The 12,905-nt window shown below is 33.6% G+C and overlaps 1 protein-coding gene across 1 annotated transcript in view; it reads right to left on the bottom strand.

Annotated features, from left to right (window-relative positions):
• LOC114324987 (probable G-protein coupled receptor CG31760) overlaps positions 1-12,905 on the bottom strand; it is a 1,828,242-nt gene that overhangs the window by 1,677,517 nt on the left and 137,820 nt on the right. The gene's annotated exons all lie outside the window — the stretch shown is intronic.

Genomic DNA, 12,905 nt, shown 5'->3' with positions numbered 1-12,905 from the left:
GCAGTGTAACGAAAGAGTTAATTTCGACCCGCCGCAAATAACGAATTCAACCCGAAAAATGCGAGAAATTTTCATCGCGGCATGATGCTTGGGGATATTTATCCCAGAACTTACGCGAAGGGCGTTCGAAATACTGGTTAAATAGAGGTGGGCAGATCATTCTTCTGGAATTTTCTAGTATTCATGTACTTTCTTATAAATAGGAACGCTCTTGTTAGTATAGTTAGTTGTTAAGATAAATTCGAACTGTAAACTTGCAAATAAATGGCGGGTGTATGTGTAAAGGTATATAAGTCGAAAAGTGAGCTAAGTACACCGTACATTCAAAAATGGATATTACACTTAAAAGAAAAGAGATATAAGTCGTTCTACACATATTTACGCGCGATTTGGTATGTGTAAAATGATATAACTGACTAAAAATAAGATTTTTAAAGTAATACGGGCTTATGTATTATATGTCAAAATAAATAAAATATTCTGTGAATAGAGGTATATGTTCACATATGATCAGAAGCGTTCCAATTTTTTTCTGATTTGCATTTGGGCTAATAGATATAAGTCAACATAATGTCGGTAAGATCGTTAAAATTTTGTTTTTATGCTGTTGTCATTAAATTATTGTTCAAAATTATGTGATATAATATCACATAATTTTGAACAATAATTTAATGACAACAGCAATATGTCGATAAATATGCATAATGTCGGTAAAAACAAAATAACGATCTTACCGACAAACAGCTTATGCATACTTATGATTGTTTACACATTTTTAACCGGTTGACAAATTGTTACAAGTTGAATACTTTTGCACGTATCGTGTGTCGTTAGTATCTATTTTTTACATTTTATGGGTTTTAAGCAGTTTGGTGGTATCAATAAAATGTAAACAGGATTGCAAAAATAGGGAAACGATGAAAACAGGCAAATGTTGTTTAACGATTATTGGAAAATGTAAAGTTTTAATAAAAGGGTAGAATGTATTGCAACTTTAATAACCACCGAACCCAAGAAATGTTCAAAACTCAAAATAGTCGAAGAATCAAAACAGAACAGCAGACTTGTCACCCATGGTTTTTATTTGCCTCTTACTGATGGCGAATTCTTAAAAGTATGCAAGCAATGCTCTTTAAAAACTTTCGACGAAACTAATCGATTTATTACAAATGTCATCAAGAACAAAGTAACCTCAAGTTTTGGAATTTGTCATGATAATAGAAGAGGCTTGGCAACATCAAGCAAAATTTCAGATTCGGATAGGAATTTGTTAGAGCAACATATTAAGTCAATGCCTTCTTATTATGAAAGTCACTACTGTAGAAAAGATACAAGTATGAGATATCCTTCTTCAACTTATACGCTTTCTGTACTTTCTCAGGAATATAAAAAATGGATTCCTGTTGATAAACAACCTGTTTCACGATTTATTTACGAACGCGCCTTTCATTCGCTAAACTTAAAAATTAAAATGCCCAAAAAAGACACATGCGCCACATGTGATCGATATAATAAGTTAATTAGAGCTGCTTAGGCAAACGAAAACTTACAAAACCTAAAAAAAGAATTAAATGAACACCATCAATAAGCTGAAATGGCTTATAATGCAAAAAAACGCAGACAAAGAAAGCTCACGTCAAGACCTTTAAAAGTTAGTAATATACCTTTGACCTTCAGCAGTGCCTTCCAACTCGGAATCTACAGACATCGGTTCCTTTTTACAAAAGGCAACTGTGGACATTTAACCTTACCCTCCACAGATGCAAAAATCAACAAGCTTTCTGTTATATTATGTGGCACGAAGCCATTGCCGCAAGAGGCGCCAATCAAATAGCATCGTGTCTAAACAAACACATTAAACAGCTACCATCCACGACAAACACAATTACATTTTATTCAGATACATATGCTGGACAAAACAAGAATTGTTATGTATCTATCATGTTCATGCTTGCGTTAAAAGAACATTCCAGTCTTGAACACATTGACAATAAATTCTTAACTCCTGGTCACACTCATGGAGTGTGACAGGGACCACTCGATTATGAAAAAAAAAGAAACAATGAGATCCTTGTCCCATTGAACATCCAAGGGATTGGATGAATCTCGTAAGGCTTTGTGGTGTTAAAAAAGCCTTTGACGTAACTGAAATGGACATTTCCGAATTTTTTGAATATTCTGCTCTTCCCAAATCAGTTTTCCAGTAACGAAAAATAAATGAAGATGGGCAAAAAGTTTTTCGGAAGGATATTAAATGGTTACGATATACCAATGTTCCTGGCCAAATATTATACAAAACATCCCTAAGAGCAGAAGAGCAATTTCAATCTTTCAATTATTTAAGAAAAGGAACAGAGTGACCGCGGCATGTTAACACAATGTCTTACAAAAATGCCAATCCGATTAGTAAAGAGAAAAAAAGAACCTAATTGAGTTGCCATATATAAATCAAACCTTTCATGACTTCTACAAAAATTTGCCTACTACAGATAGTAGGGATGGGAAAAACCTGCCGGTTATAACCCAAAACCGGTTTTTTTACTAGGCAATAATCGGTTTTACCGGTTGTTTTATTGTCCCGGTTATAACCGATTTTTTCATTTTAAAGTAATAACCGGTGAAAAACCGGATAAGTGGAAAAAATAATGAATTCAGAAAAAAAAATGGGAAAATTTTTAACTTCCACATGCACGAATGAGAAATTTTAAGCTGACCGAAACCGATTTGACAACATTGATGACTGATTGCTATACTGATATGGATTGATATCGATTAGAATGGAGTATCGCAAACTAAAGTTCAATATAAATGTAATCTATTGGGTATTGGCTTTTGACTAAAAAACCGAAAACCGGTTTTTGGAATAACCGGTTTTTTGACCAATTATAACCGCCAGGTTAAACCGTAGGTGAAAAAAACCGGTATAACCGAAAACCGGTATTTTGTCAACATCCGCCATGCCTAACAGATAGTGTAAGGGATATTTTTCCAGATGCATCTGACCACGAGAATAACTAACAGAGGGTAATTAACAATAATAAATTACTAGTAATAATAATTATTACTAGTAATTTATTATTGTTACGTATATATGTTTTGTTTGTACCTATGTTTTAATAAAAAAAATTTGTGAAAAGAGGTATATGTTCTATTTGTTTTAAAAAGTATTTGATATACTCTATATTTACTACAAAAAATGTGTCATTGAGACATAATTAAGTCATACAAAGAAGATAGTACACATTTTGTTGAAAAATAATATTGTACCTATTGCATTTACGTCACAAAAATCACAAAAACCCGTTTTCCCAAAATTATACTTTTTTGACTTGTATCCCTTTTCACATACACCCGCCAAATAGTCGTATATAAACGAAAAATTCAAATATTACAATAAAATGTTATACAGATAACCACGCCGGTTCAGTGCGATAAAAAATATGTAATTTTTCTACGTATTTTATTTTCGGGTAGGTGGGTGCAACTGCACCCCTTGCATCCTGCTGGTGGCACCTACGCTTGCAAATCCGAATGCTATATCAATTTATTGTATTTAAAAATTCCATTGATCATATTTTATATTTGCATTTCAGCCTTTTAAACTTTTTAAATGTAATCAGTAACACTAATGTCCGTTAGCATTAACAATAAATTATTAAATGGTCCATTCCAAATACTATACAACAATCCGAATATTCAATTACACCTAAAATCAAACAAAATGAAAAATCAATTAATATCTATATTTTATTCAGTATTCGGAATGTCGACTAGGTAGCTAATAAATTAAACAAACCATAAAGCACATTGGAATCTGATTTGGTTAAGCTGGCATAAATTTCAATGGTTTACTGAATGTTAGTTTGTGTATTTTTTAATATTATTTAATTTTAATATTATACTAGTTTCGCTTAGGCCAAACTAGTTTGTCCTTAAATCGGGTTAAGCCTGTAACATATGTACCCCACACATTCACTGGTGATGGTTTTATACTACCGAAAACATTTTGATGTAAATAATCCTTTTAGATAATTTTCGCATTTAAATTTACTTATTAAAACGATGAGTGTACTGTAGTATACAGCAGAAGGTAGTATTAAACTTCCTTTTTATTTTTCAATAAAAATATGTTTAATTTTAGCGCAAATAAAGTTGGGTCTGCAACACCTCACCATTTATATTCTTTTACGTTCGATCATCAATCTAACCCCGGACATTTACGTTTGGCGATAAAGATACGGTTAGGACCGCTACACACTCCATATAATTTCCCACTTATCTTTGTTCCCGGTGTATTAATATTTGAAACGGGTCACTTCACCTTCGGAGATTACAGCCGTCGTTAACATTTGTGAAAAATTAATTATGTATGTATAATGTGCCCATGTTGTTGCATTTAAGGGACAATTGGGATAGCATCGTCCTGATGCGGTAGTGAATTCATTACTACCATTAGCACTGTCTGCAGAAGTAATCCGGCCATATTATGCAGTAGAGGATTATTTTTGGTAAAAGCTTTGAAGTCGAAATTAAATTAAAAATAATTAATAAAAACAGGAATTCAAAACGGAAAATAAATAAAGTAATAATTATTGATAAAAAACCATCGACGCGTGTTGTACACAGAGGAAAAAAGAGGAGCATAGATGTCTTAGAAAAACGTATCCATGGACGTAAGAAGAGGGAATGCGAGCAGAGCACTCTCAATGAAATACAGTTTATTTGATAAAAATGAAACGAGAAAATACTACAAATCCTTAAATAATAGCCGTCGAGAATGTAATCGACGATGAAAAATTTTTAAAGACTCTAACAGTGAAATTCTACATGACGAATACTCAATTCTTAACAGATAGGCACAACATTTTAGCGAACATCTAAATATAAACGATATTGGAAGAAATCACAACAGCAACAAAATCTACAACATCAACTGCACAGTGAAGAACCAACAAGACAAGTAGTGTCAAATGCCATCCTAAAACTCAAAGAAAATAAATTCCCAGGAATCGATGAAATCTGTTCGGAAATGTACAAAAAAGTTGTTGATCGACTTTTTGCAGCAATCCATAAACTAATAGTACTTATATGGCAGAATGAATTGGTACCAGAAGAGTGGCTAAAGTGAAAATATGTCCGTTGAATAAAAAAGGTTATCAACTGGATTGTAAGAACTACAGAGGCATTACTGTGTTAGCATCTGCGTAGAAAATCTTCGGCAATATATTGTTTGAAATATTTTACAAAGGATATTGTTGGTCAATTAGAATGCGGATTTACTGCTAGAAAGTCAACTAGTCCAGGGCGCATCTGTTTTGAGATGGACGTTGAGAGGTGACTCAAATTTTTTTGCAGAAATTGCTTGAAAATAAATCAAATAATAATATTTGAGTTATCCTCCCTCTCAAAAAGGTCCGGAACATTGTTTAAATAATCAAAATGTCAAAAAATGAAGGAAAAGTTCGATTTTTTTCGTTGTTTTTTGATTATAACTTTAAAACTATTCATTTTCGAGAAAAGTTGTACTACCATAAAAGTTGCATAATTAAATTTCCTACAATATAGAGTTGGTTATAAATTTAGAAAATAGTCATTCTAGTTGCAAAATAGCAATAATTGCGAAAAAAACCATACAAAAACAAGTATTCGCATTTTACGTTTTTCAACCATTTATGCTACACTTAGGACCTTCATGTTTCACCCAGAAAAACTTTATGATACAGTAAAATAATACTGTAAATTTCATTAAGGTCGGTTTAATAGATTTTGCAAAATAAATTTTAAAATCCAGCTTTCGCAATAAAATTCATTTTTTCAAAATGTTACAGGACTGAAAATAAAGCAGATAGCAAGTTGAATTTTTTTTTTGCTTATAGAAGTGTACTGTACCTTTCATTTGCAATTTTCAAAATTAAAATCGATTAATTACCACGGCGTCAGGAAATTTCTGAAATAAACATTAATTTTTGGTGCTACGCGCAGGACAGCGGTGTTCAATTCACACAAGTTGATTTCCACCAAAATTTTTTCCAATCTTTATCTAATATATTATTTTCTTACTCAATATTTTGTTGTATTTTAATATTTTAATTCCACAAAAATCAAACTAATTTTATTATTGTTTGTGAAATATTGTTTAAACAATTGCATATGTTTAAAAATAATAAACTTTTATTTTCTAAGATAAATTATATGAACAAAAAAAAGTTTTTGCTAATAAAAGTGTTATTTCAAAGGATAGAGTATGTGTTTTTAATTTGCAATAAACAAATTTATTTATTTAAATCGAAATGTAATAAAAATTAAAATGTATCAATCATTTTCAAAGGTCATTGGAATGCCCAATCAGAGCAAACTATCCGCTGTCCTGCGCGTAGCACCAATAATTAATGTTTATTTAAAAAAATTCCTGACGCCGTGGTGTTAATCGATTTTAATTTTGCAAAATTGCAAATAAAATGTACAGTACACTTCTATACGCAAAAAAAATTCAACTTGCTATCTGCTTTATTGTCAGTCCTGTAACATTTTGAAAAAATGAATTTTTTTTACGACAGCTGGATTGCAAAATTTATCATGCAAAATCTGTTGAACCGATCTTAATGAAATTTACAGTATTGTTGTTCTGTATCATAAAGTTTTTCTGGGTGAAATATGAAGGTCCTAAGTGTAGCATAAATGGTTGAAAAACGTAAAATGCCAATACTTGTTTTTGTATGGTTTTTTCGCAATTATTGCTATTTTGCAACAAGGGTGGCTATTTTTTAAATTTTTAACCAATTCTATATTATAGGAAATTTAATTACGCAACTTTTATGTCAGTACAACTTTTCTCGGAAATGAATACTTTTAAAGTTATAATCAAAAAACGAAGAAAAAAATCGAATTTTTCCTTAATTTTTTGACATTTTGATTATTTAAACAATGTTCCGGACCTTTTTGCGAGGGAGGATAACTCAAATATTATTACTTGATTTAGTTTCAAGCAATTTCTGCAAAAAAATTGAGTCACCTCTCAACGTCCAAATGTACTAATATTTTTACAGATCCGCCCTGGTCTAAACTATAAGTACATCAAATTCAAGCACATAGACAGATTCTAGAGAAGTCACTAGAATATAACATAGATACTCACCATCTCTTCATCGACTTCAAAGCAGCATATGATAGTGTTAATAGAACTGCATTATATAAAGGAATGATACACTTTGGAATCCCACCTCAGTTAGTTGACCTAACTAACAATGGAAAACGTAAGCTCGTGCGCCAGAATTCAAGCAGATAACACTACGTTCTTATTTTAGCAGACGTAGTTAAGCAGAAAACGTCCAACCCACAAATTGTCAAAAATGAGGTTTTAATACCAGCGAGTACAAAATTTCTGTTTCTATAATGTGCAGAAACCGTCCAATCGAAAACCTCTTTCTAATAAAATCGTCAATGATCTAACCCACAATCATGCCTGACTGAGATTTTTAATATGGATAATAAGTTCATGTGGTTTGAGCGTTTTCTAAAAATCATAAATTTATTTTAATAACCTTATTAAAATAACCGTTGAAACGTGTTAAGTGGTTTGAATCATTTCAACGCTTCACGATAGACTAAAATTAGTATGTATTTTTTTGGATTAAAAACGTTCAAGTGGGTTGGACGTTTTCTACCTATAAATTTCAATGTAAATATTATAAATAAGAATACAATCAGAAATCGTCCAAACCACTTGGTATCATTTTGCAGTTTGTGTTAAGCTAATATGTTAAAACAATTTTTAGTAGAAGATATTATATTATTACGTTGTAATATCGGTGAATCACCATTGTAATATGGGTGAATCACAGAGTACGAAATTAGGTGTTTATTCTTCAATTTCAAGTTTAAGGTTCCCAAGAAGGACACTTGCCAGTTTTGTGATTCGTTTAAAATAAAACTACAGAGTGAATCGGATGAGCATAACAAACAGTTACTTGAAATACATTTCAACACGCATCAAGAATTGGCCCAAAAGTCAACGGAAGTGCTTAAAAAAGATCTAAATAAAGCTAGACATTAAAACAACATAGAATGTTTAACATATACTTAAAAAAAAACTCTTCCCCTACCTAGAATTCCAACTATAATATCTTATATCTTATATTATAAGAGGCAAGTATACTTATACAATTTCGGAATATTCTCAGGTAAACACACGAAAACGTATTCTTATGTATGGCTTGAAAAACTGCCAGAAGGGGATCTCAGGAAGTTGGCTGTTGTATTTTAAATATTTAGAAAATATACCGAATACTGTTGAGCATTAGATATTGTAGTCTGATTTCTGTGGAGGTCAGAATCGCAATATCAAACTTACTCTGCTTATGGCCAGTTTTCTTCAAACCAATGTTGCCTTAAAAACTATATCTCTAAAATTTCTGGTTTCAAGACATAGTTTCCTGCCTAACGGTAACGATTTTGGGGACATTGAATGTCAGTCAAAACGTCATGAGAGAACATATACTCCTAGAGACTATATAAATGTACGGTCATGCCGCATATAACCTGCTTTTACGGTTCTAGAAAAATAAAGAAAAAGTGGCTTTTCAGTACAGAAAAACTTAAAAAAGTTACAGTGAACAGAAAAATTAGCATTAACAAATAAAAAATCAACTGATTAAACACCAGACAAATAGTGTTAAAGAAAGAAAACCCATATTATATCTACGTGATGCCTAATTTTAATGATGAATGCAGCCGCGGATCTAGAAATTCATAATAGGGGGGCCAGGTTTACCGAAAATATTATTATCATTATCCAGATTTAGCCATACGGCTCACGTTACCTCTAAAGCTCTGAGCACAGTGCGGTTCCAGTATAGCTTATAGTTGTCGTTTTCAAGCATTCTGTCAGCGAGGTATTGATAACAAGGAAGATGGTCGGTTTGGAGAAGTCCCAGTTTACTGGCTAATACCTGGTGCATAATATTTCCCACTGAGTCATGGCGTTCTTTATAATCGGTATCAACTAACAGCTCTGGGAGCCCGCTTTAAGATGTTGGATAGTTTCTTTTTGCTTGACATCCATATCGCCATTTGTAATTTTGGACTTGGGCGTCTTTGACTACATATTTCTGGTAATTTTTAGTTCGAATAACCTGATCTTGAATGCCCAGTAGGAAACCCTCTCTTTCGGCAAATATCCTGAAGTCAACCAATAGTTCGACACTATATTGCCGACATATTTTTGGCTGATCTCATTGAGATGTCGCCCATGCAGAGGTTTACTCATCCAGGTTAGTATTTTCTTCTGGCTTAGAAAGGTGGTTTATGCTCATTGCTTGTGCCATGCAGTTTAAGCAGCGCTGTTTCATCTACTGCGCAAATTGCGCTATTTAAAGTAGATGGTAGTGGCGCGGTAATGTTATTCTCTCTACTGCACTGAGGGGATGATATTTTTGTGCCTTTGCGAAAGGTGTTCCTGTTTTCTTCTGAAGAGTTTCTATATCCGTTTTTGACCATTTTATAACTCCATTATTTCAGATTTAGCCACACGGCCCTTACTTCTTCTAAGGGGAAAATTCACTCATCCCAAATACTTACGGTATCAAAAGGATTGAGCTCTAGTGACGCTCTTTCCGTCCTATCGATCCCTAGGTGACTTGGAATGCTGGAGTATCTCCCAAAAATTATCGTATATTGTTCAAAAAGTGGCTTTTTACCCGTCAGATCTCTAGTCACTATCAGGACTACAATTACCTCTTTATTTCTACTTCGATTTCCAAATTGGATACACTTTTTTTGAAATCACGGTGAGACAGCAATCAGAAAAAGCCCTAGAGTATTACAGTGAATTGTTTGTTTTGTGGCTTGGAAAAAGCCTTTGATCGTGCACCACGTAACATGATTTGGAAAATATTAAACCGAAGAAATGTGAAACTGAAGCTAGTCCAAGCAATAAAGAGTACAATATAAATATACACGTATTAATGTAAGAACCAACAACCGCTCATCTCTAGAATTCTACACAAGAACAGGTGTAAGACAAGGTGGTGTCCTAAGTCCTTTGTTAACCATCACTCTAATGAATGAAAATGATGTAGGGATAATGTAAACAGAACTAGGGTTGGGGTGTATAAACTCATTAAGTATACTTGTCAGAGTTGACGTAAGACTTGCAAGTGAATGTGAATATGTAGAATGAAGTTTTAAAAAAATTCTGGACGAAAATAAATATTGTAAAAATAGAAGCTTTATTAATATCTAAAAATCAAGAAAATATAAACGTAAAGCTAAATGATGAGACCATTTATTAAAACGAAAGTAAGCCTTAAAACAAAAATGAAAATATTTAAAAATGTATTTGAAAAGTGAACGACAAAATTCGAAGTAAAATTCAAGTATGTGAGCTACGATATTTTTGCAAGCCGTGACCGAGGTGACCAGACGTAATCTTTGAAGAAACGAAAAAATACGTGGAAGGTGCGGTATCGTAATGACCTTAGAAATATTTCAAACGAAACAATTATCGTAGTTCGGCCAAATGGTGAGAATTAGTGAATGTAGAACTGTAAAGATGGTATGGAAAACTGCATCAGATAAAAAACGACGAAGAAGCAGACCAGCAAGAACATTGAACGCAGATATTGGGAAGGCTTTCGCAAAAAGAAATATTGAGCGGAGAAAGGCAACGAGATCAGATGCTGACCGAAAGGCAAATTTCAAAAAATTAACCAGCATCAGAGAAATCTTCAAAATAACATCCAGAAAATGCATGGCAACTTTGAAGGCCGCTAATAAAAACCTCAATATATGGGGCTACGCCCTAACCTGGTTGACGATTTTCTATAACAGAAAAACGAAACTCATTAACGCAACTAAAATGGTAATGAATGCTATAATACTTACACGCCTTGAATTAGTTCACACACAGGAACAGAATTAAACCTTCCGATCACCAGTAGAGGATTTTAAAGCAATATATCGGCATAAAGAGTTAAAGAGAAAATGGCAATGCCTAATGCCTACTGCTACTATACACGGATAGCAATTTATTCGAAATTATTCGAAGTATTTTAAAGAAATAAAAATTAATAATTTTTACAGCAAATTAAGGATGTTACTCTTGGTAATAAGAGTAACAGAGTAACAGCGTAACAAGAGCAACCTAAATAGAATAAAGAAAACTCAAAGAGTTATGGAAAGACAAATGTTGGGAATATCGCTGAGAGATAAATCCAGAAACGAGAGGATAAGAGGCAAAATCGGAACAACAGACGCTGTCGAACATGCATTTAAATTAAAATGGAAATGGGCTGAGCACAACGAAAGATATCAGGATGGAAGATGAAATAAAGAAATTGGCCGCTGGAGACCATATTATACTGCAAAAAGGTCAAGAGGTGTCCCGAATAAAGTACGTGCCGCCTAGCGGCGGGATACGGGCAACAATACATTGGCTTATAGGGCAGTCCTTATAGTAGGGATCCTGGCCTATACAGAAAAATGCAGGCGGGTGTGGGGTAATACTGCACTCTGGCTGCATTGGTGGTCTATTAGCTAAACGTGCAGGGCAGGGTATGGTGCTAATAGAAAAGGCATTCAGGCATCAAATATTCAAACAAAATCTTCTCAGGCCATAATAATGAAAAGACCTCCTCCAATGATATGAGGAGAGGACCACAAAAAATCAAGTGGTGGATGCTAAAAGATGAGAAAGAAGGTCAATTTAGGGAAAGAATAGTAGAGAAAATTGTTAGAACATGAAAGGAAGCCCTACTACAATTTGGAGAAAAATGACCACTAAAGAGACTACTATTTAAATACTGGGGAAAACGTCAGGAAAAAATTTTGAGGATAAAGAGACTTGGTGGTGGTCAAACGAAGTTCAAGAAAAATTAAAAGAGAAGGGAAAATTATATAAAAAGTGGCAAGAATTCAGATCCCACACAGATCTTCAAAACTATATGGTCGCGAAAAAGGAAGCGAAAGTAGCAGTAGCAAAAGCTAAATCAGAAATGTATTCAAACTTATACGATCAACTTGATACCAGGGAAGGCGAAACGAAGATATATTAAATAGCCAAACAGACAGCAAAGAAAGCCAAAGATTTTAATCAGATTAGATGTATCCGAGATGAAAATAATAAAATACTAGTTCACGAAAAGGATGTCAAAAAGAGATGGAGAAAGTACTTTGACAGCTTATTAAATGAAGAATTTGACACATAGCCTGTGGGGTCAACGGAGACAGTAGCAGCAATGGTCACCATAATAACAAACGAGAAAGTGGCTCAAGCCCTTCAAAAAATAAAGAAACGAAAAGCGGTAGGACCAGATGATATTGGACAAATGCCAGACGAAAGGAGAAGCAGTATACTAGTGCCTCTCTACAAAAACAAGGGAGATATACAGCAGTGTACAAACTACATGGCTATAAAACTGCTTAGCCACACCATGAAAATATGGGAGAGAATAATTGTTAGACGGATACGTGAAGAGACCGACATATCCGAGAATCTATTTGGATTTATGCAGGGCAGATCAACAACAGACGCAATTTTCATTATAAGGCAGTTGATGAAAAAAATCAGGAGTAAAGAAACAAACACTCATATGGTATTCATTGATCTTGAGAAAGCATACGATAGAGTTCCTCGAGCGATTCTGTGGTGGGCACTCAATAAGAAAGGAATCCCTGGTGTATATGTAAAGATTGTGAGGGATATGTATGAGGGAGTAATGACTAGTGTTAGGACAGGTGTGGAAGAGACTGATAAATTTCATGTGAATGTAGGATAACACCAAGGCTCGGTGCTTAGTCCGTATTTATTCTCATTAGTTTTGGACCAGATAACAGCGAAACTACACGGTAACATTCCATGGTGCTTAATGCATGCTGATGATGTCGTGTTAGTAGGAAATAGTGAAAGA

The sequence above is a fragment of the Diabrotica virgifera genome, chromosome 10 (assembly GCF_917563875.1).
Source record: "Diabrotica virgifera virgifera chromosome 10, PGI_DIABVI_V3a".
In the NCBI taxonomy this organism is placed as follows: Eukaryota; Metazoa; Arthropoda; class Insecta; order Coleoptera; family Chrysomelidae; genus Diabrotica; species Diabrotica virgifera.
The sequence above is the reverse complement of the archived record's forward strand: the minus strand, read 5'-3'. Positions and strand labels throughout refer to the sequence as shown.